The sequence below is a fragment of the Hyla sarda genome, unplaced genomic scaffold (genome assembly GCF_029499605.1).
Source record: "Hyla sarda isolate aHylSar1 unplaced genomic scaffold, aHylSar1.hap1 scaffold_360, whole genome shotgun sequence".
Taxonomy (NCBI): Eukaryota; Metazoa; Chordata; class Amphibia; order Anura; family Hylidae; genus Hyla; species Hyla sarda.
The window spans coordinates 218,792-236,646 of NW_026610373.1; the positions used below are offsets into that span (position 1 = coordinate 218,792).

The following is a 17,855-nucleotide window of genomic DNA, read 5'->3' on the forward strand; positions in this document are numbered from 1 at the left end:
AACTTTCTGTGCGACAAATTCAGACAGGAAAAATCAGTATAAATCCTTAGAAAATTATCCCCCAGTGTCTCCATCTGCTGGCGGTATTGAATAAGCATTGCTGCACTGATGGGGTATGCATTAGACGAAAAAAAAGAAGAAAAAGAAGAATAATACGCCCAGAAAAGAGGCGAAAAGGAGAAAAACGTAAAAAAACGTGAAAAAAAAGTAAGAGGAAGAGAAGGGAAAAAAAGGTGGAAATGGGTTTAAAAGTGATTTCGGCGGAGAAATATATATATATATATATATATATATATATATATATATGCGCACACACACACATAGATATAAACGTATTCTCCGTTGAGATATTGCAGCCGCTGCTGTGTCCAGGCCCAGGAGCCTTAGCACTGTGCTGTGATGTCACTCAATACCACTGACATCACTAGGTGTAAACAACATCTCTCCTTTGCTGTGTATGTGACTATGGAGCTGTTTGGTGATGTCGTCTATTACGGCCTTCATAGAAGCAACAGGAGATTGTTGCATCCATCTTGAACCCTCAGAACTACAGTGCTATGATGTCACTCACTTCCACAGGCCTTGCAGAGTGTAAACAACAACAACCCAGCTTTGTTGTGTATGTAACCAAAGGGATTTGTGATGTCACCTAGAACCTTCACAGCAGCGACAGCTTTATGAGGAGCATCAGCACTGCTCTGCCTGAGCAGAACCATCACCGCCATAGGTTGTCAAATAACCCGGATTTAACCCACACAGGTAAGTCCAATGGGGTGCAGGCATGTCCTCTATGCTTACAGCTTCCCGTGGGTGTTGGTTTGATACCGTTTGGGGACAGCCAAGGAGGCATCTGCAGGCAACAAAGGTAGGTGTGTGCTTGTGTGTGTGTTTCCTATGCAGATCCTAAGCCCAGTGTCACATGCAAGTAGGAGGAGTAAGAAGGGTTCCTGGCAAATCCGGGTTATGGATTGCATTTAAAAAGGCCCCGTGGGAGTGCAATGGGCCCCTGTCTTGCTGCTTAGCAATAATGGTATGGGTTTAGGTTCTGCTGTGTGTACTGGTGGTTGACTGCCCCCCAGCCCAGAGTGTGCATGGAAAATTGTCTGGCAGCCTCCCTGACAGCAAGCAGTGATAGTGCCCATGAAGGGGGACCTTGTTGGGCCCGCCCCTTTCACGGTTATCGCTTCTCGGCCTTTTGGCTAAGATCAAGTGTAGTATCTGTTCTTATCAGTTTAATATCTGATACGTCCCCTATCTGGGGACCATATATTAAATGGATTTTTGAGAACGGGGGCCGATTTCGAAGCTTGCTTCCGTCGCCCTATGCATTGACCCGATATGGCAGTATCTTCGGGTACAGTGCACCACCCCCTTACAGGGTTAAAAAGAAAGATTCCTACTTTCATTGCTACCTGCTTGCTGGCTAGCCAGCTAGCCAGCCCTGTGGGCCTTGCTGCTGCTGCTGCTGCAGCCAAAAAACAAAAGGTGGTGCTGCTGCTGCTTCTGCTGCTTCTGCTTCTGCTTGTGTCTGGCCCCTGTTGGAGCGTCCAGGCACAGGACTTCTGCTGCTGCTGACTAAATGGCCTCCTTAATTGGATCATTTGAGTAGCCAGCACACCTGTGCAGGTAGGGCATGACATGATAGGCAGCTGCCTTGATAGCGGGTGGGTGCTGAATGTTCCTAATTAACAAAATAAGATTAATGCTTATGAAGAAATATAAAATCTCATCCCTTCCCCAATATCGCGCCACACCCCTACCCCTTAATTCCCTGGTTGAACGTGATGGACATATGTCTTTTTTCGACCGTACTAACTATGTAACTATGTAACATAACATGGGGGGGGGGGGGTCTCCTGGCTGTTCACACAGGTGTGTCATTGCTGTACATTGACCATGCATTGCTTCTGTGGTATTGCAAAGGCAAAGACAAATGCTTCCAGCCATCCATTGCACTAATGGATTGGTCATCAGCTGGCTGTCTATGTCCCGCATCAATATAGACCAAAGTACAGAGGGTTAGGCTATGCTATTGTGCACCTACCTGATGCATCAGAAGGTGCGAGGCCCTTGCTAAATTCTGTGCACAGACTTTGAGATCTATGCTTTAGACTGTATCTAAACCTGCTCCAACATGGACTGACATTCTGGCCTACTTTCAGCCCGATGCGACTTGTCTGTCGCTGAACAGTCGCTTTTTATGTATTCAGCACCTATGTATAATGTTGTTAAAAATGCTCTAGAAGCTAAAGTCGCAGAAATGTCACACATATTTGGCCTGCAACTTTCTGTGCGACAAATTCAGACAGGAAAAATCAGTATAAATCCTTAGAAAATTATCCCCCAGTGTCTCCATCTGCTGGCGGTATTGAATAAGCATTGCTGCACTGATGGGGTATGCATTAGACGAAAAAAAAGAAGAAAAAGAAGAATAATACGCCCAGAAAAGAGGCGAAAAGGAGAAAAAACGTAAAAAAACACGTGAAAAAAAAGTAAGAGGAAGAGAAGGGAAAAAAAGGTGGAAATGGGTTTAAAAAGTGATTTCGGCGGAGAAAATATATATATATATATATATATATATATATATAATATATATATATATGCGCACACACACACATAGATATAAACGTATTCTCCGTTGAGATATTGCAGCCGCTGCTGTGTCCAGGCCAGGAGCCTTAGCACTGTGCTGTGATGTCACTCAATACCACTGACATCACTAGGTGTAAACAACATCTCTCCTTTGCTGTGTATGTGACTATGGAGCTGTTTGGTGATGTCGTCTATTACGGCCTTCATAGAAGCAACAGGAGATTGTTGCATCCATCTTGAACCCTCAGAACTACAGTGCTATGATGTCACTCACTTCCACAGGCCTTGCAGAGTGTAAACAACAACAACCCAGCTTTGTTGTGTATGTAACCAAAGGGATTTGTGATGTCACCTAGAACCTTCACAGCAGCGACAGCTTTATGAAGGAGCATCAGCACTGCTCTGCCTGAGCAGAACCATCACCGCCATAGGTTGTCAAATAACCCGGATTTAACCCACACAGGTAAGTCCAATGGGACATGTCCTCTATGCTTACAGCTTCCCGTGGGTGTTGGTTTGATACCGTTTGGGGACAGCCAAGGAGGCATCTGCAGGCAACAAAGGTAGGTGTGTGCTTGTGTGTGTGTTTCCTATGCAGATCCTAAGCCCAGTGTCACATGCAAGTAGGAGGAGTAAGAAGGGTTCCTGGCAAATCCGGGTTATGGATTGCATTTAAAAAGGCCCCGTGGGAGTGCAATGGGCCCCTGTCTTGCTGCTTAGCAATAATGGTATGGGTTTAGGTTCTGCTGTGTGTACTGGTGGTTGACTGCCCCCCAGCCCAGAGTGTGCATGGAAAATTGTCTGGCAGCCTCCCTGACAGCAAGCAGTGATAGTGCCCATGAAGGGGACCTTGTTGGGCCCGCCCCTTTCACGGTTATCGCTTCTCGGCCTTTTGGCTAAGATCAAGTGTAGTATCTGTTCTTATCAGTTTTCATGCTGGTGGGGATGGGTGCTGCATGGAGGATGCAGGTGTACCAGGGCTTTCCGGGGCTGGTTCTGAGGAATCAGCTCGACGGCTGCCCCGATGTGACCTGTTCCCTCCGGGTCTCGCCATGAGGCTGAGAGGGTCTAGAGCCGAGGTACTTTTGTGCCTCGGGGAGTGGTGACCCCGAGGTGCCGAAACTCACTGGGAGAATAGGCTCACTGAGTTGAAGCACGGGCACCATAATCTCTTCACCTTGTGGCACTCACCTCTTGATTCCCGGCCTTCTGGCTAGGATCAGAGAAATTTTTATAGATCCGGCCGGATGTCCGGGCAGTATATCTGCACACATTCACTTATTTATTTATTTTTTGTCTCACTGTGTCACTTTTTGCGTGTTGTGTGTTCACAGGATTTGTCAGGATGCGGTAGCCCTTCTGGGTGTCCCTCCTGGCGGTCTAGGGGAGGTGTGTGTGGCCATTAGGTTCCGCACCTCCCTGCAAACACCCCGGGTACTCCTGCTTCGCAGGGTACCTACCGTAATCGGCTCTGCGGGCAGATACCTTGGCTAACGCCAAGGGGGATGCCGGGAGCATTTGTGGTCTCCTAGTAGCTTCGGCGAAAAGGGACATCGAACCTGGAACCTCGCAGGTACCTTTTGGTCCGGAGGCGAAGGGTAAGGTTTGTTGGGGGGCCTCTCTCCTATCGGAGAAGGGCTTGCGATAGACCGCATCCTTTGTGCACGTTTTTTTAGTGTAACACGTTTGCACTTTTTCTTGCACTTTGGGTGAATCGAAAGCACGTTCCTCGGCTTTAGATAAAAAAAAAAAAAAAAATCTGTTCTTATCAGTTTAATATCTGATACGTCCCCTATCTGGGGACCATATATTAAATGGATTTTTGAGAACGGGGGCCGATTTCGAAGCTTGCTTCCGTCGCCCTATGCATTGACCCGATATGGCAGTATCTTCGGGTACAGTGCACCACCCCCTTACAGGGTTAAAAAGAAAGATTCCTACTTTCATTGCTACCTGCTTGCTGGCTAGCCAGCTAGCCAGCCCTGTGGGCCTTGCTGCTGCTGCTGCTGCAGCCAAAAAACAAAAGGTGGTGCTGCTGCTGCTTCTGCTGCTTCTGCTTCTGCTTGTGTCTGGCCCCTGTTGGAGCGTCCAGGCACAGGACTTCTGCTGCTGCTGACTAAATGGCCTCCTTAATTGGATCATTTGAGTAGCCAGCACACCTGTGCAGGTAGGGCATGACATGATAGGCAGCTGCCTTGATAGCGGGTGGGTGCTGAATGTTCCTAATTGACAAAATAAGATTAATGCTTATGAAGAAATATAAAATCTCATCCCTTCCCCAATATCGCGCCACACCCCTACCCCTTAATTCCCTGGTTGAACGTGATGGACATATGTCTTTTTTCGACCGTACTAACTATGTAACTATGTAACATAACATGGGGGGGGGGGGGTCTCCTGGCTGTTCACACAGGTGTGTCATTGCTGTACATTGACCATGCATTGCTTCTGTGGTATTGCAAAGGCAAAGACAAATGCTTCCAGCCATCCATTGCACTAATGGATTGGTCATCAGCTGGCTGTCTATGTCCCGCATCAATATAGACCAAAGTACAGAGGGTTAGGCTATGCTATTGTGCACCTACCTGATGCATCAGAAGGTGCGAGGCCCTTGCTAAATTCTGTGCACAGACTTTGAGATCTATGCTTTAGACTGTATCTAAACCTGCTCCAACATGGACTGACATTCTGGCCTACTTTCAGCCGATGCGACTTGTCTGTCGCTGAACAGTCGCTTTTTATGTATTCAGCACCTATGTATAATGTTGTAAAAATGCTCTAGAAGCTAAAGTCGCAGAAATGTCACACATATTTGGCCTGCAACTTTCTGTGCGACAAATTCAGACAGGAAAAATCAGTATAAATCCTTAGAAAATTATCCCCCAGTGTCTCCATCTGCTGGCGGTATTGAATAAGCATTGCTGCACTGATGGGGTATGCATTAGACAAAAAAAAAGAAGAAAAAGAAGAATAATACGCCCAGAAAAGAGGCGAAAAGGAGAAAAACGTAAAAAAACGTGAAAAAAAAGTAAGAGGAAGAGAAGGGAAAAAAAGGTGGAAATGGGTTTAAAAGTGATTTCGGCGGAGAAATATATATATATATATATATATATATATATATATATATATATATATATATATGCGCACACACACACATAGATATAAACGTATTCTCCGTTGAGATATTGCAGCCGCTGCTGTGTCCAGGCCCAGGAGCCTTAGCACTGTGCTGTGATGTCACTCAATACCACTGACATCACTAGGTGTAAACAACATCTCTCCTTTGCTGTGTATGTGACTATGGAGCTGTTTGGTGATGTCGTCTATTACGGCCTTCATAGAAGCAACAGGAGATTGTTGCATCCATCTTGAACCCTCAGAACTACAGTGCTATGATGTCACTCACTTCCACAGGCCTTGCAGAGTGTAAACAACAACAACCCAGCTTTGTTGTGTATGTAACCAAAGGGATTTGTGATGTCACCTAGAACCTTCACAGCAGCGACAGCTTTATGAGGAGCATCAGCACTGCTCTGCCTGAGCAGAACCATCACCGCCATAGGTTGTCAAATAACCCGGATTTAACCCACACAGGTAAGTCCAATGGGGTGCAGGCATGTCCTCTATGCTTACAGCTTCCCGTGGGTGTTGGTTTGATACCGTTTGGGGACAGCCAAGGAGGCATCTGCAGGCAACAAAGGTAGGTGTGTGCTTGTGTGTGTGTTTCCTATGCAGATCCTAAGCCCAGTGTCACATGCAAGTAGGAGGAGTAAGAAGGGTTCCTGGCAAATCCGGGTTATGGATTGCATTTAAAAAGGCCCCGTGGGAGTGCAATGGGCCCCTGTCTTGCTGCTTAGCAATAATGGTATGGGTTTAGGTTCTGCTGTGTGTACTGGTGGTTGACTGCCCCCCAGCCCAGAGTGTGCATGGAAAATTGTCTGGCAGCCTCCCTGACAGCAAGCAGTGATAGTGCCCATGAAGGGGACCTTGTTGGGCCCGCCCCTTTCACGGTTATCGCTTCTCGGCCTTTTGGCTAAGATCAAGTGTAGTATCTGTTCTTATCAGTTTAATATCTGATACGTCCCCTATCTGGGGACCATATATTAAATGGATTTTTGAGAACGGGGGCCGATTTCGAAGCTTGCTTCCGTCGCCCTATGCATTGACCCGATATGGCAGTATCTTCGGGTACAGTGCACCACCCCCTTACAGGGTTAAAAAGAAAGATTCCTACTTTCATTGCTACCTGCTTGCTGGCTAGCCAGCTAGCCAGCCCTGTGGGCCTTGCTGCTGCTGCAGCCAAAAAACAAAAGGTGGTGCTGCTGCTGCTTCTGCTGCTTCTGCTTCTGCTTGTGTCTGGCCCCTGTTGGAGCGTCCAGGCACAGGACTTCTGCTGCTGCTGACTAAATGGCCTCCTTAATTGGATCATTTGAGTAGCCAGCACACCTGTGCAGGTAGGGCATGACATGATAGGCAGCTGCCTTGATAGCGGGTGGGTGCTGAATGTTCCTAATTGACAAAATAAGATTAATGCTTATGAAGAAATATAAAATCTCATCCCTTCCCCAATATCGCGCCACACCCCTACCCCTTAATTCCCTGGTTGAACGTGATGGACATATGTCTTTTTTCGACCGTACTAACTATGTAACTATGTAACATAACATGGGGGGGGGGGGTCTCCTGGCTGTTCACACAGGTGTGTCATTGCTGTACATTGACCATGCATTGCTTCTGTGGTATTGCAAAGGCAAAGACAAATGCTTCCAGCCATCCATTGCACTAATGGATTGGTCATCAGCTGGCTGTCTATTTCCCGCATCAATATAGACCAAAGTACAGAGGGTTAGGCTATGCTATTGTGCACCTACCTGATGCATCAGAAGGTGCGAGGCCCTTGCTAAATTCTGTGCACAGACTTTGAGATCTATGCTTTAGACTGTATCTAAACCTGCTCCAACATGGACTGACATTCTGGCCTACTTTCAGCCGATGCGACTTGTCTGTCGCTGAACAGTCGCTTTTTATGTATTCAGCACCTATGTATAATGTTGTAAAAATGCTCTAGAAGCTAAAGTCGCAGAAATGTCACACATATTTGGCCTGCAACTTTCTGTGCGACAAATTCAGACAGGAAAAATCTGTATAAATCCTTAGAAAATTATCCCCCAGTGTCTCCATCTGCTGGCGGTATTGAATAAGCATTGCTGCACTGATGGGGTATGCATTAGACGAAAAAAAAGAAGAAAAAGAAGAATAATACGCCCAGAAAAGAGGCGAAAAGGAGAAAAACGTAAAAAAACGTGAAAAAAAAGTAAGAGGAAGAGAAGGGAAAAAAAGGTGGAAATGGGTTTAAAAGTGATTTCGGCGGAGAAATATATATATATATATATATATATATATATATATATATATATATGCGCACACACACACATAGATATAAACGTATTCTCCGTTGAGATATTGCAGCCGCTGCTGTGTCCAGGCCCAGGAGCCTTAGCACTGTGCTGTGATGTCACTCAATACCACTGACATCACTAGGTGTAAACAACATCTCTCCTTTGCTGTGTATGTGACTATGGAGCTGTTTGGTGATGTCGTCTATTACGGCCTTCATAGAAGCAACAGGAGATTGTTGCATCCATCTTGAACCCTCAGAACTACAGTGCTATGATGTCACTCACTTCCACAGGCCTTGCAGAGTGTAAACAACAACAACCCAGCTTTGTTGTGTATGTAACCAAAGGGATTTGTGATGTCACCTAGAACCTTCACAGCAGCGACAGCTTTATGAGGAGCATCAGCACTGCTCTGCCTGAGCAGAACCATCACCGCCATAGGTTGTCAAATAACCCGGATTTAACCCACACAGGTAAGTCCAATGGGGTGCAGGCATGTCCTCTATGCTTACAGCTTCCCGTGGGTGTTGGTTTGATACCGTTTGGGGACAGCCAAGGAGGCATCTGCAGGCAACAAAGGTAGGTGTGTGCTTGTGTGTGTGTTTCCTATGCAGATCCTAAGCCCAGTGTCACATGCAAGTAGGAGGAGTAAGAAGGGTTCCTGGCAAATCCGGGTTATGGATTGCATTTAAAAAGGCCCCGTGGGAGTGCAATGGGCCCCTGTCTTGCTGCTTAGCAATAATGGTATGGGTTTAGGTTCTGCTGTGTGTACTGGTGGTTGACTGCCCCCCAGCCCAGAGTGTGCATGGAAAATTGTCTGGCAGCCTCCCTGACAGCAAGCAGTGATAGTGCCCATGAAGGGGACCTTGTTGGGCCCGCCCCTTTCACGGTTATCGCTTCTCGGCCTTTTGGCTAAGATCAAGTGTAGTATCTGTTCTTATCAGTTTAATATCTGATACGTCCCCTATCTGGGGACCATATATTAAATGGATTTTTGAGAACGGGGGCCGATTTCGAAGCTTGCTTCCGTCGCCCTATGCATTGACCCGATATGGCAGTATCTTCGGGTACAGTGCACCACCCCCTTACAGGGTTAAAAAGAAAGATTCCTACTTTCATTGCTACCTGCTTGCTGGCTAGCCAGCTAGCCAGCCCTGTGGGCCTTGCTGCTGCTGCTGCTGCAGCCAAAAAACAAAAGGTGGTGCTGCTGCTGCTTCTGCTGCTTCTGCTTCTGCTTGTGTCTGGCCCCTGTTGGAGCGTCCAGGCACAGGACTTCTGCTGCTGCTGACTAAATGGCCTCCTTAATTGGATCATTTGAGTAGCCAGCACACCTGTGCAGGTAGGGCATGACATGATAGGCAGCTGCCTTGATAGCGGGTGGGTGCTGAATGTTCCTAATTGACAAAATAAGATTAATGCTTATGAAGAAATATAAAATCTCATCCCTTCCCCAATATCGCGCCACACCCCTACCCCTTAATTCCCTGGTTGAACGTGATGGACATATGTCTTTTTTCGACCGTACTAACTATGTAACTATGTAACATAACATGGGGGGGGGGGGGGGTCTCCTGGCTGTTCACACAGGTGTGTCATTGCTGTACATTGACCATGCATTGCTTCTGTGGTATTGCAAAGGCAAAGACAAATGCTTCCAGCCATCCATTGCACTAATGGATTGGTCATCAGCTGGCTGTCTATGTCCCGCATCAATATAGACCAAAGTACAGAGGGTTAGGCTATGCTATTGTGCACCTACCTGATGCATCAGAAGGTGCGAGGCCCTTGCTAAATTCTGTGCACAGACTTTGAGATCTATGCTTTAGACTGTATCTAAACCTGCTCCAACATGGACTGACATTCTGGCCTACTTTCAGCCGATGCGACTTGTCTGTCGCTGAACAGTCGCTTTTTATGTATTCAGCACCTATGTATAATGTTGTAAAAATGCTCTAGAAGCTAAAGTCGCAGAAATGTCACACATATTTGGCCTGCAACTTTCTGTGCGACAAATTCAGACAGGAAAAATCAGTATAAATCCTTAGAAAATTATCCCCCAGTGTCTCCATCTGCTGGCGGTATTGAATAAGCATTGCTGCACTGATGGGGTATGCATTAGACGAAAAAAAAGAAGAAAAAGAAGAATAATACGCCCAGAAAAGAGGCGAAAAGGAGAAAAACGTAAAAAAACGTGAAAAAAAAGTAAGAGGAAGAGAAGGGAAAAAAAGGTGGAAATGGGTTTAAAAGTGATTTCGGCGGAGAAATATATATATATATATATATATATATATATATATATATATATATATGCGCACACACACACATAGATATAAACGTATTCTCCGTTGAGATATTGCAGCCGCTGTTGTGTCCAGGCCCAGGAGCCTTAGCACTGTGCTGTGATGTCACTCAATACCACTGACATCACTAGGTGTAAACAACATCTCTCCTTTGCTGTGTATGTGACTATGGAGCTGTTTGGTGATGTCGTCTATTACGGCCTTCATAGAAGCAACAGGAGATTGTTGCATCCATCTTGAACCCTCAGAACTACAGTGCTATGATGTCACTCACTTCCACAGGCCTTGCAGAGTGTAAACAACAACAACCCAGCTTTGTTGTGTATGTAACCAAAGGGATTTGTGATGTCACCTAGAACCTTCACAGCAGCGACAGCTTTATGAGGAGCATCAGCACTGCTCTGCCTGAGCAGAACCATCACCGCCATAGGTTGTCAAATAACCCGGATTTAACCCACACAGGTAAGTCCAATGGGGTGCAGGCATGTCCTCTATGCTTACAGCTTCCCGTGGGTGTTGGTTTGATACCGTTTGGGGACAGCCAAGGAGGCATCTGCAGGCAACAAAGGTAGGTGTGTGCTTGTGTGTGTGTTTCCTATGCAGATCCTAAGCCCAGTGTCACATGCAAGTAGGAGGAGTAAGAAGGGTTCCTGGCAAATCCGGGTTATGGATTGCATTTAAAAAGGCCCCGTGGGAGTGCAATGGGCCCCTGTCTTGCTGCTTAGCAATAATGGTATGGGTTTAGGTTCTGCTGTGTGTACTGGTGGTTGACTGCCCCCCAGCCCAGAGTGTGCATGGAAAATTGTCTGGCAGCCTCCCTGACAGCAAGCAGTGATAGTGCCCATGAAGGGGACCTTGTTGGGCCCGCCCCTTTCACGGTTATCGCTTCTCGGCCTTTTGGCTAAGATCAAGTGTAGTATCTGTTCTTATCAGTTTAATATCTGATACGTCCCCTATCTGGGGACCATATATTAAATGGATTTTTGAGAACGGGGGCCGATTTCGAAGCTTGCTTCCGTCGCCCTATGCATTGACCCGATATGGCAGTATCTTCGGGTACAGTGCACCACCCCCTTACAGGGTTAAAAAGAAAGATTCCTACTTTCATTGCTACCTGCTTGCTGGCTAGCCAGCTAGCCAGCCCTGTGGGCCTTGCTGCTGCTGCTGCTGCAGCCAAAAAACAAAAGGTGGTGCTGCTGCTGCTTCTGCTGCTTCTGCTTCTGCTTGTGTCTGGCCCCTGTTGGAGCGTCCAGGCACAGGACTTCTGCTGCTGCTGACTAAATGGCCTCCTTAATTGGATCATTTGAGTAGCCAGCACACCTGTGCAGGTAGGGCATGACATGATAGGCAGCTGCCTTGATAGCGGGTGGGTGCTGAATGTTCCTAATTGACAAAATAAGATTAATGCTTATGAAGAAATATAAAATCTCATCCCTTCCCCAATATCGCGCCACACCCCTACCCCTTAATTCCCTGGTTGAACGTGATGGACATATGTCTTTTTTCGACCGTACTAACTATGTAACTATGTAACATAACATGGGGGGGGGGGGTCTCCTGGCTGTTCACACAGGTGTGTCATTGCTGTACATTGACCATGCATTGCTTCTGTGGTATTGCAAAGGCAAAGACAAATGCTTCCAGCCATCCATTGCACTAATGGATTGGTCATCAGCTGGCTGTCTATGTCCCGCATCAATATAGACCAAAGTACAGAGGGTTAGGCTATGCTATTGTGCACCTACCTGATGCATCAGAAGGTGCGAGGCCCTTGCTAAATTCTGTGCACAGACTTTGAGATCTATGCTTTAGACTGTATCTAAACCTGCTCCAACATGGACTGACATTCTGGCCTACTTTCAGCCGATGCGACTTGTCTGTCGCTGAACAGTCGCTTTTTATGTATTCAGCACCTATGTATAATGTTGTAAAAATGCTCTAGAAGCTAAAGTCGCAGAAATGTCACACATATTTGGCCTGCAACTTTCTGTGCGACAAATTCAGACAGGAAAAATCAGTATAAATCCTTAGAAAATTATCTCCCAGTGTCTCCATCTGCTGGCGGTATTGAATAAGCATTGCTGCACTGATGGGGTATGCATTAGACGAAAAAAAAGAAGAAAAAGAAGAATAATACGCCCAGAAAAGAGGCGAAAAGGAGAAAAACGTAAAAAAACGTGAAAAAAAAGTAAGAGGAAGAGAAGGGAAAAAAAGGTGGAAATGGGTTTAAAAGTGATTTCGGCGGAGAATATATATATATATATATATATATATATATATATATATATATATATGCGCACACACACACATAGATATAAACGTATTCTCCGTTGAGATATTGCAGCCGCTGCTGTGTCCAGGCCCAGGAGCCTTAGCACTGTGCTGTGATGTCACTCAATACCACTGACATCACTAGGTGTAAACAACATCTCTCCTTTGCTGTGTATGTGACTATGGAGCTGTTTGGTGATGTCGTCTATTACGGCCTTCATAGAAGCAACAGGAGATTGTTGCATCCATCTTGAACCCTCAGAACTACAGTGCTATGATGTCACTCACTTCCACAGGCCTTGCAGAGTGTAAACAACAACAACCCAGCTTTGTTGTGTATGTAACCAAAGGGATTTGTGATGTCACCTAGAACCTTCACAGCAGCGACAGCTTTATGAGGAGCATCAGCACTGCTCTGCCTGAGCAGAACCATCACCGCCATAGGTTGTCAAATAACCCGGATTTAACCCACACAGGTAAGTCCAATGGGGTGCAGGCATGTCCTCTATGCTTACAGCTTCCCGTGGGTGTTGGTTTGATACCGTTTGGGGACAGCCAAGGAGGCATCTGCAGGCAACAAAGGTAGGTGTGTGCTTGTGTGTGTGTTTCCTATGCAGATCCTAAGCCCAGTGTCACATGCAAGTAGGAGGAGTAAGAAGGGTTCCTGGCAAATCCGGGTTATGGATTGCATTTAAAAAGGCCCCGTGGGAGTGCAATGGGCCCCTGTCTTGCTGCTTAGCAATAATGGTATGGGTTTAGGTTCTGCTGTGTGTACTGGTGGTTGACTGCCCCCCAGCCCAGAGTGTGCATGGAAAATTGTCTGGCAGCCTCCCTGACAGCAAGCAGTGATAGTGCCCATGAAGGGGACCTTGTTGGGCCCGCCCCTTTCACGGTTATCGCTTCTCGGCCTTTTGGCTAAGATCAAGTGTAGTATCTGTTCTTATCAGTTTAATATCTGATACGTCCCCTATCTGGGGACCATATATTAAATGGATTTTTGAGAACGGGGGCCGATTTCGAAGCTTGCTTCCGTCGCCCTATGCATTGACCCGATATGGCAGTATCTTCGGGTACAGTGCACCACCCCCTTACAGGGTTAAAAAGAAAGATTCCTACTTTCATTGCTACCTGCTTGCTGGCTAGCCAGCTAGCCAGCCCTGTGGGCCTTGCTGCTGCTGCTGCTGCAGCCAAAAAACAAAAGGTGGTGCTGCTGCTGCTTCTGCTGCTTCTGCTTCTGCTTGTGTCTGGCCCCTGTTGGAGCGTCCAGGCACAGGACTTCTGCTGCTGCTGACTAAATGGCCTCCTTAATTGGATCATTTGAGTAGCCAGCACACCTGTGCAGGTAGGGCATGACATGATAGGCAGCTGCCTTGATAGCGGGTGGGTGCTGAATGTTCCTAATTGACAAAATAAGATTAATGCTTATGAAGAAATATAAAATCTCATCCCTTCCCCAATATCGCGCCACACCCCTACCCCTTAATTCCCTGGTTGAACGTGATGGACATATGTCTTTTTTCGACCGTACTAACTATGTAACTATGTAACATAACATGGGGGGGGGGGGGTCTCCTGGCTGTTCACACAGGTGTGTCATTGCTGTACATTGACCATGCATTGCTTCTGTGGTATTGCAAAGGCAAAGACAAATGCTTCCAGCCATCCATTGCACTAATGGATTGGTCATCAGCTGGCTGTCTATGTCCCGCATCAATATAGACCAAAGTACAGAGGGTTAGGCTATGCTATTGTGCACCTACCTGATGCATCAGAAGGTGCGAGGCCCTTGCTAAATTCTGTGCACAGACTTTGAGATCTATGCTTTAGACTGTATCTAAACCTGCTCCAACATGGACTGACATTCTGGCCTACTTTCAGCCGATGCGACTTGTCTGTCGCTGAACAGTCGCTTTTTATGTATTCAGCACCTATGTATAATGTTGTAAAAATGCTCTAGAAGCTAAAGTCGCAGAAATGTCACACATATTTGGCCTGCAACTTTCTGTGCGACAAATTCAGACAGGAAAAATCAGTATAAATCCTTAGAAAATTATCCCCCAGTGTCTCCATCTGCTGGCGGTATTGAATAAGCATTGCTGCACTGATGGGGTATGCATTAGACGAAAAAAAAGAAGAAAAAGAAGAATAATACGCCCAGAAAAGAGGCGAAAAGGAGAAAAACGTAAAAAAACGTGAAAAAAAAGTAAGAGGAAGAGAAGGGAAAAAAGGTGGAAATGGGTTTAAAAGTGATTTCGGCGGAGAAATATATATATATATATATATATATATATATATATATATATATATATATATATGCGCACACACACACATAGATATAAACGTATTCTCCGTTGAGATATTGCAGCCGCTGCTGTGTCCAGGCCCAGGAGCCTTAGCACTGTGCTGTGATGTCACTCAATACCACTGACATCACTAGGTGTAAACAACATCTCTCCTTTGCTGTGTATGTGACTATGGAGCTGTTTGGTGATGTCGTCTATTACGGCCTTCATAGAAGCAACAGGAGATTGTTGCATCCATCTTGAACCCTCAGAACTACAGTGCTATGATGTCACTCACTTCCACAGGCCTTGCAGAGTGTAAACAACAACAACCCAGCTTTGTTGTGTATGTAACCAAAGGGATTTGTGATGTCACCTAGAACCTTCACAGCAGCGACAGCTTTATGAGGAGCATCAGCACTGCTCTGCCTGAGCAGAACCATCACCGCCATAGGTTGTCAAATAACCCGGATTTAACCCACACAGGTAAGTCCAATGGGGTGCAGGCATGTCCTCTATGCTTACAGCTTCCCGTGGGTGTTGGTTTGATACCGTTTGGGGACAGCCAAGGAGGCATCTGCAGGCAACAAAGGTAGGTGTGTGCTTGTGTGTGTGTTTCCTATGCAGATCCTAAGCCCAGTGTCACATGCAAGTAGGAGGAGTAAGAAGGGTTCCTGGCAAATCCGGGTTATGGATTGCATTTAAAAAGGCCCCGTGGGAGTGCAATGGGCCCCTGTCTTGCTGCTTAGCAATAATGGTATGGGTTTAGGTTCTGCTGTGTGTACTGGTGGTTGACTGCCCCCCAGCCCAGAGTGTGCATGGAAAATTGTCTGGCAGCCTCCCTGACAGCAAGCAGTGATAGTGCCCATGAAGGGGACCTTGTTGGGCCCGCCCCTTTCACGGTTATCGCTTCTCGGCCTTTTGGCTAAGATCAAGTGTAGTATCTGTTCTTATCAGTTTAATATCTGATACGTCCCCTATCTGGGGACCATATATTAAATGGATTTTTGAGAACGGGGGCCGATTTCGAAGCTTGCTTCCGTCGCCCTATGCATTGACCCGATATGGCAGTATCTTCGGGTACAGTGCACCACCCCCTTACAGGGTTAAAAAGAAAGATTCCTACTTTCATTGCTACCTGCTTGCTGGCTAGCCAGCTAGCCAGCCCTGTGGGCCTTGCTGCTGCTGCTGCTGCAGCCAAAAAACAAAAGGTGGTGCTGCTGCTGCTTCTGCTGCTTCTGCTTCTGCTTGTGTCTGGCCCCTGTTGGAGCGTCCAGGCACAGGACTTCTGCTGCTGCTGACTAAATGGCCTCCTTAATTGGATCATTTGAGTAGCCAGCACACCTGTGCAGGTAGGGCATGACATGATAGGCAGCTGCCTTGATAGCGGGTGGGTGCTGAATGTTCCTAATTGACAAAATAAGATTAATGCTTATGAAGAAATATAAAATCTCATCCCTTCCCCAATATCGCGCCACACCCCTACCCCTTAATTCCCTGGTTGAACGTGATGGACATATGTCTTTTTTCGACCGTACTAACTATGTAACTATGTAACATAACATGGGGGGGGGGGGGTCTCCTGGCTGTTCACACAGGTGTGTCATTGCTGTACATTGACCATGCATTGCTTCTGTGGTATTGCAAAGGCAAAGACAAATGCTTCCAGCCATCCATTGCACTAATGGATTGGTCATCAGCTGGCTGTCTATGTCCCGCATCAATATAGACCAAAGTACAGAGGGTTAGGCTATGCTATTGTGCACCTACCTGATGCATCAGAAGGTGCGAGGCCCTTGCTAAATTCTGTGCACAGACTTTGAGATCTATGCTTTAGACTGTATCTAAACCTGCTCCAACATGGACTGACATTCTGGCCTACTTTCAGCCGATGCGACTTGTCTGTCGCTGAACAGTCGCTTTTTATGTATTCAGCACCTATGTATAATGTTGTAAAAATGCTCTAGAAGCTAAAGTCGCAGAAATGTCACACATATTTGGCCTGCAACTTTCTGTGCGACAAATTCAGACAGGAAAAATCAGTATAAATCCTTAGAAAATTATCCCCCAGTGTCTCCATCTGCTGGCGGTATTGAATAAGCATTGCTGCACTGATGGGGTATGCATTAGACGAAAAAAAAGAAGAAAAAGAAGAATAATACGCCCAGAAAAGAGGCGAAAAGGAGAAAAACGTAAAAAAACGTGAAAAAAAAGTAAGAGGAAGAGAAGGGAAAAAAAGGTGGAAATGGGTTTAAAAGTGATTTCGGCGGAGAAATATATATATATATATATATATATATATATATATATATATATGCGCACACACACACATAGATATAAACGTATTCTCCGTTGAGATATTGCAGCCGCTGCTGTGGCCAGGCCCAGGAGCCTTAGCACTGTGCTGTGATGTCACTCAATACCACTGACATCACTAGGTGTAAACAACATCTCTCCTTTGCTGTGTATGTGACTATGGAGCTGTTTGGTGATGTCGTCTATTACGGCCTTCATAGAAGCAACAGGAGATTGTTGCATCCATCTTGAACCCTCAGAACTACAGTGCTATGATGTCACTCACTTCCACAGGCCTTGCAGAGTGTAAACAACAACAACCCAGCTTTGTTGTGTATGTAACCAAAGGGATTTGTGATGTCACCTAGAACCTTCACAGCAGCGACAGCTTTATGAGGAGCATCAGCACTGCTCTGCCTGAGCAGAACCATCACCGCCATAGGTTGTCAAATAACCCGGATTTAACCCACACAGGTAAGTCCAATGGGGTGCAGGCATGTCCTCTATGCTTACAGCTTCCCGTGGGTGTTGGTTTGATACCGTTTGGGGACAGCCAAGGAGGCATCTGCAGGCAACAAAGGTAGGTGTGTGCTTGTGTGTGTGTTTCCTATGCAGATCCTAAGCCCAGTGTCACATGCAAGTAGGAGGAGTAAGAAGGGTTCCTGGCAAATCCGGGTTATGGATTGCATTTAAAAAGGCCCCGTGGGAGTGCAATG

The 17,855-nt window shown here is 46.3% G+C and overlaps 7 non-coding genes and 1 pseudogene across 7 annotated transcripts; all 8 read left to right on the plus strand.

Annotated features, from left to right (window-relative positions):
* Window positions 1–1,179: 1,179 nt before the first annotated feature.
* LOC130331924 (U2 spliceosomal RNA) lies at window positions 1,180–1,370 on the plus strand. Its single transcript, XR_008874708.1, has one exon. It is a non-coding gene; the product is annotated as a U2 spliceosomal RNA (small nuclear RNA).
* Window positions 1,371–3,468: 2,098 nt separating this feature from the next.
* On the plus strand, window positions 3,469–3,628 carry LOC130331986 (U2 spliceosomal RNA; annotated as a pseudogene).
* A 692-nt stretch (window positions 3,629–4,320) lies between these two features.
* On the plus strand, window positions 4,321–4,503 carry LOC130331965 (U2 spliceosomal RNA). Its single transcript, XR_008874745.1, has one exon. It is a non-coding gene; the product is annotated as a U2 spliceosomal RNA (small nuclear RNA).
* Window positions 4,504–6,605: 2,102 nt separating this feature from the next.
* Window positions 6,606–6,796, plus strand: LOC130331925 (U2 spliceosomal RNA). The gene has a single exon (XR_008874709.1). It is a non-coding gene; the product is annotated as a U2 spliceosomal RNA (small nuclear RNA).
* Window positions 6,797–8,883: 2,087 nt separating this feature from the next.
* Window positions 8,884–9,074, plus strand: LOC130331926 (U2 spliceosomal RNA). The gene has a single exon (XR_008874710.1). It is a non-coding gene; the product is annotated as a U2 spliceosomal RNA (small nuclear RNA).
* A 2,098-nt stretch (window positions 9,075–11,172) lies between these two features.
* Window positions 11,173–11,363, plus strand: LOC130331927 (U2 spliceosomal RNA). Its single transcript, XR_008874711.1, has one exon. It is a non-coding gene; the product is annotated as a U2 spliceosomal RNA (small nuclear RNA).
* Window positions 11,364–13,457: 2,094 nt separating this feature from the next.
* Window positions 13,458–13,648, plus strand: LOC130331928 (U2 spliceosomal RNA). Its single transcript, XR_008874712.1, has one exon. It is a non-coding gene; the product is annotated as a U2 spliceosomal RNA (small nuclear RNA).
* A 2,101-nt stretch (window positions 13,649–15,749) lies between these two features.
* Window positions 15,750–15,940, plus strand: LOC130331929 (U2 spliceosomal RNA). Its single transcript, XR_008874713.1, has one exon. It is a non-coding gene; the product is annotated as a U2 spliceosomal RNA (small nuclear RNA).
* Window positions 15,941–17,855: the final 1,915 nt, after the last annotated feature.